The sequence below is a fragment of the Mastigoproctus giganteus genome, chromosome 1 (genome assembly GCF_048544385.1).
Source record: "Mastigoproctus giganteus isolate SK-2022 chromosome 1, ASM4854438v1, whole genome shotgun sequence".
Taxonomy (NCBI): domain Eukaryota; kingdom Metazoa; phylum Arthropoda; class Arachnida; order Uropygi; family Thelyphonidae; genus Mastigoproctus; species Mastigoproctus giganteus.
The window spans coordinates 106120116-106132607 of NC_143575.1; positions in this window are offsets into that span (position 1 = coordinate 106120116).

The following is a 12492-nucleotide window of genomic DNA, read 5'->3' on the forward strand; positions in this document are numbered from 1 at the left end:
TATTGACCAAAATAGTTATAACAGGAAGGGGAAACATTACATTTCGATCCACGTCGATGCACCAGACTTCGCAAACATTGTTTCCTGATCACGCAGCAGATATGAATGGAGTACACATGGCCACCTACGCTTTAACCTGGACGAGCTTCATTATCTACGTAGGATGCTCTTCCCGGCCAACGCAATCAACGTCATAAACGGTGTCCAGAAAGACTAAGAGAAGATTTGTTTGTCTGAAACTGTAGGAAGAATTATTGTTGACTCACATCTACTTCCCAGAGCTTCTGCTGTTCTGGGAAAGAATCTTGGAATATTCATTGTCTGCAAAGCCTTATCAAGTAACTGTACAGATTCTGTCAAGAATAAATAAATAAATAATATCATGGTCAGGGGCAGTAGAATCTTGTGATGTACTTGCATGAATAAAGTTATTCCGATGTGATCTGCTGCAATAATTGAATAATCCTTTGAAGAACAAAAGGGTTCTACTAGCAAGATCCCTGTGATGCATTAATTTTTAAGTTAGTTTATATTTGTTTCAACAGACCTTCGTAGGTGTTACAATTGATACACACGTGGAGATAGTTAACAATAGGTTTTTGTGAAAATATTTACAAAATATAACTGTAAAGATACAACTGTTCTCAGTCCTTTTGAAGATATATCTACAATCACAAAACAATAACTTTTCTTGTATTCAAGTTTCTTTATAAATAGCCTCATTATGGAGGTAAATGCAAAAATGTTTACAATTGAATCAGTTCTCCAGTGATCTATTTTATATTCACCAGAAACGAAACACAATGCTTTGCTAAGTTATGGTGTTGCTGGACTGAAAGTACTGTAACAATTCTTTTTGACCGGACAATTTGTTTTCCACCAGAGGAATAACTTCTACCTGACCTGGTTCTCCATCACTCTGATATGTTTCGGCTTTGTCTCAGGTGTTATCAGGATGAGAGGTTATTCTCTGAAGCCTTATATTGTACCATAAGTCGATATCCTTATCAGATAATAAATACTATAGATTGTTTTATTAATTTTTTCAAGTCGATAAAGGATATAATAACTGTATAAATAAATGTTCATATTTTGAACAATAAACAATTAACAATCGTTTTGTTTTTTATCTACCGATTAAAACATCAGTTATTAAATTGTGACTGCGCATGATTACAGTAAAACTTTAAGCACTAAATTAAAAACATTTATTATTCTTTTATTCTTCCACAAAGGAATTTGCTTATCTCAAAACAACGATTCCTTTCTGAAAGGTTGCCTATGGCAATCAAACGTTTTTATCGTTATATGTGTCACCTTAAGAATTTCTAACAGCACAATACAGTATTCCTGTAAAACGCTAAATGTCAGAAAAATTGTGGCTATTATATTTTCCAGTGCCTCACACTGTTTCATTTTGCTGTTAACTATATAAAACAACAATTGCAATTTACAGTCCCACTTTTCTGAGCTTTTAACACTTGATTTCTATAAGGATTTCAAATATTTGTAGAGAAATAACTTTTCAAGATTTCGCTGATGGAAGTAGGTAACGGTAGATGCGGTGCTGTTTTGTGTGAAGTGAATATCCGTTAAATTATGTCCATCAGTGTCTTCATCAAGTTTCTCTGTTCGGAATTCACATGCCTTGAAAGTAATATACGATTAATTTAACTGCCTGTTTTACTTCTTAACCCTTCTTTTTTAAACCAAAACCTTGCGGAACATGTCTTTATCATTGCTTGAAGTTTTTATTTATTTATTATTTTTAACTTTTAGTAAAATGCTAAAGCTGGCTCGGTTTTAAATGGTTAAGTGTTGCTGTTGTCTAGGAAGTCAGACAACCGTAATCAGAGTTGACATCGGACTGATTCAGTGAACCGAAACGAAGTAACTTACAGCAGAGAGAGAGAGAGAACAAAGCCTCTCGTGGTTTCATTTATTTTCAACATCACGGGGGGAAGTAAAAATGCCTGACTCCAGTTAAGCAACCATAGCGAAATGAATGATATTCTTAGCGAAATGTAGGTCAAGCATTTCTCTCGTTTTAATTGAACAGATGAAGACGACATCAACTTCTGTAAGTTAAATGTGGCAAACTGACATTAACGATCATGTACACTCGTTAAAAAACTAAATAAAGGATGCTCTTGAAAATAGCATCACGGCTCAACTGTTACATCATTAATAACTTCTGAAGCAGAGGTTCCCAACATTTATATTTATACATTCGCTGCCATACCATGCAGTTTACTGAAAGGACAAAAGCCTCCAAAGCAAAGGAGAAAACATAATCTTAAACATTTCTATTGAAGACCTATTTTGAAGAGTCCAAGTGGTTTGCTCTTAGCACGTTGAAAATAGCAATTGGCTATTGCAAGTCTGCGACACAATGTGGTGTTAGTCATACAAGAATACGAGAACACACGTACAGAATACTCGTAGAAGAATTCGATGAAAATTAATAATTTATTTTTGTAAAAAAGCCACTATTAATCGAAGAGTTTTTTTAGCAAACAAGAAACAACTTCAGTGGACACTAATTACAACAACACACTAGTGTGAGGATTTGTAGCAGATTAAGCAAAACACTGATAGATCGATAACATGACAGACAAGAATCTGGGGACTTTGATATTTGTTTGTTTTATTAAAGGATGAGATCCATCCATCCATCCCGCTAGAAATACATTGCAGTGATCACTTCGGGGCCTTATTTCATATCATCATCATCAGCCATTTTCAATCCACTGCAGGATGAAGGCCTCTCCAGCAACTTTCCAGTTCCTTCTGTTTTGAGCACTGGTCATCCATTTACTACTCAAAAACTCATGAATTTCATCTATCCATCTCCGCCTTTGTCTTCCAGGTTTTCTTCTAGCTCCTCTTGGGTACCATTCTGTTATTTTCTTAGTCCATCTGTCATCATGTCTTCGAGCTATGTGTCCTGCCCAAGACCATTTTAGTTCTTTAGTTTTGATAAGAATGTCCTTTACTTGAGTTTGCTGCCTAATCCATGTGTTTCTCTTCTTATCTAACAGTCTGATTCCCAATATAATTCGTTCCATTCTTCGCTGTGTAGTTCTTAGCTTCTCTTCCATTCTTTTGGTGAGTGCCCAAGTTTCACTTCCATAAGTCATGGTGGGGAGTATACATTGATTCATTATTTTACGTTTCAGACAAACTGGGATATTGCTCTTCAGTATGTGACTATATTTCCTGAATGCTATCCATCCAAAATTTATTCTTCTCTTGACTTCCAGCCATTTATCATTATTACAGCTAATAACTTGTCCCAGATAAGTATATGACTCCACCTTTTCAATTACTGCTCCTTCAATCATTATTTCCCTTTCCGTGGCATACTTGTTCATCATTACTTTTGTTTTAGCCATATTCATCTTTAGTCCAAAATCCTTACTAACTGTGCATAACTGATTAAGATTTTCCTCTAATTCTTTGGGATCGTGGCTTATGACCACAATGTCATCTGCAAATCGTAAATGGTTTAGGTACTCTCCGTTCACATTGACTCCTTTCTGCGACCAGTCTAATCTTCTGAAAGCTTCCTCAAGGGCAGCAGTAAACAGCTTCGGAGATATTGTGTCTCCTTGTCGAACTCCTTTCTCGATTTTAAATTTGCTACTGTCTTTGTCTAGTCTAATAAAGGATGTAGCACTCTCATATATTTTCTTCAAAATCATAATATATGGAGTATCTATGCCTTGTCTTTCCAGTGCCCGAAACATTGCCTTATGCTGTATGGAGTCAAATGCCTTTTCATAATCCACAAATGCCAGGCATAATGGTGTTTTATATTCATTTGCTTTCTCCATTAGCTGTGATATTACGTGAAGGTGATCCATAGTTGAGAATCCTGTCCTAAAGCCAGCTTGCTCTTTCGGTTGATTCTCATCAAGTATTCTTTCTAATCTGTTAGTAATGACCCTTGTGAACAACTTGTAGATATGGGATAACAAGCTAATTGGTCTATAATTTCCAATTTCTGATTTATCTCCTTTCTTATGCAGCAAAACTATGATTGCATTATTCCACTGCTTAGGCATCGCACCTTTTCTAATGCACTTTGTGAAGAGCCTTGCCAGTATTTGTGTTATGTCTCTTCCTCCCAATTTTAACAACTCTACAGTAACTTCATCTTCCCCCGGGGCTTTCCGATTCTTCATTTTCTTCAATGCAGGTTCTACCTCATCAGGAAGAATATCGGGTATGTCGTATGTGTTGCTACTTTGCAATCCATCTTCCCCACTGCTGGTATCATTCCCTCGCTCCTTGTATAATTCTCTATAGTAGTCTTCTGCTATTTGAATTATGCCTTCTCTGCAGTTTATAAGTAAACCATCGCTATTCTTCAGTTTCAGTATCATTTGTCTTTCTGTATTACTGCTCATGGCTGCTGATTTAAATCCTTTGTTTTCCCTTAATGCTTATTTCATATACCATAACAATACAGCAAACCAGTTTAAGAGTTGTTCTTTTTTAATTAAAAAGAAATATGAAAATTCTCTCAGTGAGCAAATTTAAAATTTTAGCCCTTGCCTTGCATTTGAGTGGTGATAAAAAAAGATATTTCTGAAGATACTACAGTGAGTGGGGCATATGTTGATCTCGTGAGCAATATATATTAATTCAAACATCTGTTTTCTTCTTAGAGGGATAAAAAGTAAGCGAACTATACTGGGAAGTATTTATCCAGCTTATGTAGCGTTTATTACATTAAAAAGCTTCTGTTTTCGTAAGTTTGTATTTTTAGGCGAGTTAGCATACCTGCATAAAATACCTATTGTCTTCACCATGTCCGTCCTCGTGTAAGAACTCGACTCCCCGTGGATGGATTTTCATTAAAATTTTATATTTCAGCCTATTAAAAAGATTTGTCGAGCCATTCCAAATTTTATTACAATGGGACCAATAAAAATCCAGCAATTATTATTATTAATTTTATTTATTTATTTAAATCCGCTGGTAATATTACATATGTAATATCCGCATTTAATGCATGTGATGAGCGGATATATTTATTTATATCTATTCGCGCATAAAAGTCTTCGCTTTCGCTAATTTTTTTTACATTAATTTGTTTGTAATTTATTGCAAATCATGAATTATTACTGTTTGATAACGAACCAGAAATGTAACACCCTGCGTCCAAACTAACTTTTTTATGTATGTCCTCGTAAGTTTATGCATTTCTGAATTGCAACGCATGATGAGTAGAACTTTTTGTTGTTGTTGTTGGGAATAGGCTGTACGCTAGAGTTTCACAACATAGTACTTAACACAATCCGTATTCATTCTTGAAATAAAGTTCTCTTCTCACTCCACATACATTTTCAATTTAATTAAATTACTATTTATTTGGCCTAATGGAGAATAAACATTCATGTATTGAATTAAGCATAAAAGTTTTATTACGAACAAACTGGCAGGGATCAGTCATTATACAATAGCTTCCAATAACCAGAAGTGTGCATATAATTTAACGTATATCTTTTCTACCTGAATGCGAGGAGAGCCAAATTTTAAATGTAAACTTAAATTTTCTAAAACTTTAAAAGCTACTAAAAACAAACTACAAATGTCACATTCTGAATGTGATATTTTGCCTGAATCCAGCATATTATTTTATGTCTTGCTTGTTTGGTTGTTTGTTCTTGCGTTTTAGGCACATCAGCGACAAAGACCATATGTGATGTGTTTGTAAATTGCGTGTGTTCTGTGGTCAATTTTCTGCTTTCTGGATGAAAAATCCCAGTTTTCAGAAGAAATACCAAGCTACCCTCGCCTGAGACCGACTAACTCAGCCACGTTGTGAATAAAAAAACCATAAAAATTCCTCACGTCATCGATGGAATTTGAACTCAGGTCTTTTCCACCAGTTGTGGGAAGGACGACGATTTTACCAACTGTGCTACCCAGAAGGGCTTATGTCCATTGAACTCTTCACACAAGGCAAGGGAGCTTATGTTTGATCCAACTACTGCTCGAATGAAAATGCCTATAATTTGTTCGAATAAGCATTTCTACAACAGAAAAAAACTAGTTCAGTACAATGTTGTAACTTTTCGGCTGTTATGCCACATCTCTTGACAAATGGGAACAGTCTAAAGTTACTGGTAGAAGATCTAGGATAAGTCTCTTTTGTCAGATTATGTATAAACTCCTTTCCTCTCATTGGCAGGTCTAAGATGATGCAGAAATGAAGGTATGATGATTCATGTTCCTTTTCTCATCTTAAGTGGTCTTTTTTAACTACTCAAAGACATTTCTAGAGTGGATTACTTGGATATAGGTTGATTCTGTCTGGTCCTGTTCTGTGGTCATGTGACATTATCACGGTCACCTGATCCTCGAAAATATTAATCGATTAGGATTTTATGTTATGGGGTTCTGGATTGGTGGAGGCACTGTATGAAAACGATTCCATATACTCTCTATGATTCTTATATCTGTCTACATAGAGTATATGTAATTCTTCCATGTTCTTTGCCATGGAAGAATATCTCTAAGCATGCTTGCGTAGAGAAAAATGGGCGATTTTGTTTCTTCATTCCATGCCTAAAAGAAAGATGTGATATGGGAAAAAACTGTTGCAATCACTATTGTGACAAGTATCGTAAAATCTGTTCCGACATTTAAAATTTTCAGCAATGAACACGCTCATTATACAAACTGGTTATCATATAATTCTAACGGAACCAAAAGTACATTAAAATTGAACCATCCAAGTATACTAAAGCTTACATACAATGCCCTAAGCCAGTGTGCGTGACAATTTTATTTTAGTTTACTTTTTTGGGAGATATAAAGGATTGTGTAATCCGTCATATTTTTAAATAGAAGAAGAAATTATCTAGCGCCAAATCAGATGACAAAGATGGATAAGGAATATGTTAATTGATCTTCCTCTGCGTCATATACAGAGATACCTTGTCAGTAGTAGGATGCCATTCATGTTTTTAGGTAGAATATGTAGCCACGTGAGTAACTCTGCTGAATGTACAGTGAAAAGTGAATTTATCCGAAGATTTCTGATACCTGTGATTATCTTGTCAATACACAAAATAAGATAAATGTGTAGAGTAAACAAAAAGAATTTAAAATTTTCTCTGAACACGCACCTGCTATATGAGCTCGTTTATCTTGACTTGTTTTCATTGACAAAATATTTATTTTCCGAAATCTTTCACGTAGCAGGGCTAATCGATTTTGAATTTCTCATACACCAACACCTGCTAATTTTCCTATTCCATAATCTGTAATTCTCTTACACGATACATCTTAAACGCATGCTCAAGTTGAAAATAGCTTCTATTAAGCGAGTTTTGAAATGCGTCGATTTTTTATTATACTCTCTCTCTCTCTCTCTCTCTCTCTCTCCGTTCTCACTAGAGCTATTATATAACACCACTTTATATGGATCCTAAGGATACAAAAATTAGAAATTTAGGCCTAGAGAAAAGTAGGGATATAAATTTAGCAAGGTGGATATCGAGATCAAGTGTAAGAAAACTACAAGAAATATTGAAATTTAAACAGTAACTATGCATAACTCCCTTACTCCTAAAGGATAATAATTTGAAATGTAATAGCCAAACCAAAATTATTAAAGCAGCACCTGCACAGCGTCAACTGCAAGCAAACTACCCAGCTTAATGATGATACAAAAAGACCTATCATCATTGAAATCTCATATGGCAAAGAAAGAAAAAGAATTCGCTGAACAGATTCTGAAGGTGCATGAGGCTAATTCGAAGAGAAAACCAATATCACTGGGGCAAGCAACTAGGAAATTATGTGAAGCCCTCAGGACGATTGCCAACACTCTACAAGAATTACGTACCGAAAGATGTGGCTGCCCTCATGACATCAGCACAGTCACAAAACGAGATGCAGCCACTCAAACAACATCCCAGGAGTGTGTAAGCTACCTAGTCATAGCGGAAAGAAACACGAGAAGAACTCCAGTACGATGGCTAGGGGAAACGAAACCGCCCTCGAAACTCTCCTAAAATATTCCGACTAGTGTCAGTTTCTGATATCTCTAGAGATGCGAGATGAGAAGATAAAAATGAAACGAATTGGCAAAAGGCTGCAGGACACAATCGGAACCAACCACGTCGTTAATAGTCCTAATAAGCTGCCACACTATTGTGAAAGAAACAAAGACGTCTATTCCATTACAACAGGCATGACCAAGCTAAGGAACTAATTATCATCGACCGGAGAAGCACATCGGGAAGCAAGGACCCCATCCCATCTGTCCCTCCTCTGGAAGGCAATCGAGAAATTCCAACAATCTAACTTGCAAGAAACTATTGAAGACTAATCACCGTAGTAAGCAGATACTCACCGAGAAATATTACATCTCTGTAGCTCTTACCAGAACCAAGATTTTTGCCTCCTGGTTTGGACCTTCTGCACGTCCCGAATCCATAAAAGAATGTGGAATCCCAGTTGAAGTGAAACAGCTTAAAACTCGGCACACGGGCTACGTCACATTCTTAGTAATATGTTCACCCTCTGCCACCAAAAAGACTTGATTCTTACTTCTGGCCCCCGGGCATATTTATCAGACCTCCTTTCTGCGAGGAAAAAAACCATCCCGCTTGCAACCCCCAATTACTTGTCCTCTATGAGAGCAATCACCGAGTCCAAAAACCCGCCATTTATGTTCCACATTCAAGATTTTCTCGCAAAATGTGCGCAGTATTGTTAACAAATTAACTCCTCTGCAGATCCTCCTCCTTCTCGATGAATACGATATCATTTGTGTCCAAGAAACTTGGCTTAACTATGGAAGACAACTTACTCGCAAGGCCGCTGCCCACCGTTACAGAAATATTTGCAATGGTAGGAACCACAAACGTGGAGATGGCATTTACAACTTGTTCAAAGACATCCACCACCTTCTGAGTGCATAACTCAGAAGGTGGTGGATGTCTTCAAATACTGGCGAGTATTTGAAGCCATCTCTGCCATGTTTGTAGTCCATGATGTGAGGACCCAGACCCTGGGTCCTCACATCATGGACTACAAACAGATCATAACCCCGACACAAGGGATGACACAAGGGGCTAACTACCTGGATTATAACACACCTTAAGCTTCACACGTACACCTTCGTTTTAAGAGACTTCAACATGCCATTCCCAAGGCATGATGTGGTTTTGAATGACCTCGTACGCTCCTTCTCATCTTTAGGCCTCTCACTGACCCATATGCGACCTACAAGACGACAACAAAACCTTGACCTTCTATTCCATAACCTGGACAATCTCACTCTCACAAAGTCGGTTTTTAAGTTCGCATCGGATCATCTTCCAATTGCCTTTGATTGCGAAAACTTTTGCTGTCCCCAATAACTTGGACAATATAACCATAAAGAAACTCAACTGAGAATCTTCTCAATAAAGGATATAAAATCATGTATCTTACAAAGATTAAGATCTACAGAGTAGAACCAAATCGTCGCTAGCCATTCTGATCGAACGCTCACCAAGTTAGTTAACTTTTTAAAATATATCAGGCGCCTCCGTAGCCGGGTGGGAAGGAGCAGCAGTGCATAGCACACGCTTCTTGATTAGACCGGGGGTCGAGCCCGTGACCACCAAATACGGAGGATGCGGAAAGGTCAGGGAATAACCACCGCATATCCCGGAGCAATATGGCCTTAGTTGCTAATGCTCCTAAAAACCAAATAACAAACAACAAACATAACAAACTAAAAGATATCGCCAGTGAAGGGGCTTCCAAATCCGTCTGTCTATCCTCCAGGACGAAAGAACTGGTTCACCACTAACGCGAAATGCGCCTTCATCATGAAACAGAAACTATACCGGAAATGGAAAAAGACGCGAAACCCAGCCCACTACCAGCTCTATAAGAAACACCGAGCACACATTTCCTACGCATACGGATAAAAGCACAGAATGATTAGATATCCTTTAGAATGAAACTAGGGAAAAGAATCTACACCAACAAGAACCAATGGTTCCCCGTTACAACCGACATCTTCCTCGAGTGGATCAAGTCACTCGAAACCAAGCCCGTGCCTACCCCATCCCCTTAATACAGGTTAATCCACCATCAAACCAAACACCACTGGATAAAATAGCCATCTCCAAGAATCGCCTGATTGAGGTCATCAACAGTCTTCCCGACAAGTCCGCCACCGGCCCTGATGAATTCCCTGTTTTTACGATAAAATTATGCACCACACACATCACCGACCTTCTGCTTGATCATACAACTCCATCCTCGCAACATGAGCTTACCCTTCCATCTGGAACATATATTATGTCTCTCCCATCCCAAAGAAGTCTAATCCAAAAATGCCAAACGATTACAGACCAATTTCTGTAGGATGCACCTTTCTCAAAATCACGGAAAAAGCCATCCTTCCTGTTCTCACCCATCATATGTTTGGCTACAACCCTCCATACCTCCATAGTATTCTGCCTGGACGATCCACTATCACCAACCTCATGGACACACTTTTCAGAGTAGAACATACATTAAGCAACAAAAGACAACTTGATATTGTGTTTCCCGACATCAAGGCGGCTTTCGACAATCTGTCCATCCCTGCACCATGCGCCATACTGGGCGATTACTTCAAAATCTCCAGTCATCTATTAGATCTCCTTAAGAAGCTCTTACAGACCAGGACCATATGGATAAGAGATCATAATCATTATCATCAAATTATCTGCTCCAGGGGCTCCCCTAAGGGGGTGTACTCTTTGCCGCTCTCTTTTCGTCGTTAGAACCCTTTCTCGCAAATCATGCTAACTTTACAATGTATGCCGATGATATAAAGTTCTTTGTTGTTACAAAATGCCACCAGTCTCTCCAGTCAACCGCAATGATCTCCAACCGACAGTTACAACAACTTGAAAATTACCTCAACGCGATTGGGCTCTCCATTAACAATGAAAAAACTGCTCAACTTACTATAACAAAAAAGAGGAACATAAACGAAGCGAACATCATGATTGGGAACGCCATAGTTAAAAAAGACACCCAGCATAAAGATTTGGGCCTCACCTGGGACAAAGACCTTACGTTCTTGCCTTATTTTAATGCCACTCGGAAAAAAACATATGCAGCTATATGGGCCGTGAAACAGCAGACTCCAACTTCTATAATCCGTATCTTATCATCAACTATATTCTTCGTTGCATAACCCCAATTCCATTGTATGCCTCAACTAAATAGTCCTTTGCACCCCCATCTTACCAAACCAAGTTCCTATCCCTGGAATACTGGATTTTAAAATGGTTAAATAAGGTCGCACGCCTACCACCTACAATCTCAAAATCTCTCATGTTCTCTAATCTAAATATGCTACCTTGGAAGTATCATATAATCTCCAGGAACCTCGTGATCTTTGCCCAGCTTCTCTGCGGAAAATTAAGCTCACCTGACGTCCGGGATATCATTGCCAGACCGTCAGATCGTAATAGAAGTCATACCAGCGCAGTGGCATACAGATCCAAGCTGCGTAGCATGATCTCCCTGGATAACATGTTTCCATTTAATTCCATGGAAATATATAATAGGTTATCCCAATGGTTTCAACCTTTTTTTTAATAATGGCACCCCTCAGTAATTTATTTTATTTTGGGGCATCCCTGCTCAATTTTCTTCCTGTTAGATCCGATTCTCTCTTCGTATATATATATATATATATATATATATATATATATATATATAATATTAAAAATATATATGTTATATGATAGTTATTACAATAATATAATTATAAAAATTACATTTCATAATACAAATTATATATATACACAGTGTATAATTTTATTCTTTATATAGAGGTACTAAGTAAAGATCAATTATAAATAACAACAAAATTAAAAAGATAAATTAAAAATCAAAATTAAAAAGACAACCTCAGCACCTCGGTTGAAAACTACTGGGTTATCCATTGACGGTCAGAAGCTCTGCAAGGACAAAACGTTCAGATTCGCCTCTCTGGAAAATATGTATGCCCTGGTCAAACAATAAGTGATATAACTTCTGTGATGCTATATTATCATCACCACATGGGGTGGTGATGATAATATAGCATCACAGAAGCTATATTGATACATTACAGAAGCTATATCACAGATGATAATATAGCATAACATCACAACTTATTGTTGTATTTATGTAATCAGATGCTGTTTTAGGCCACGTATTGTATCAATTCATTTGAGTACTCTGTACATAGATTGTAAATAATATGGCAATATTTATTCATTATTATGTCATTTATTAAACTTTCTGGATCAAGCAGTATAGTACTTATTTAAATTGATATTAATAATAATAATAATAATAACAGAAAAATACAACTCAAATACAAAAATAATTTTTACAGATACAAACATTAAAATGAATTTTACATACACAAAAAGCGAATTAGCAGAACATCGCGGAAGATGTCACACCAAAGTCTTGGTGCCCAGG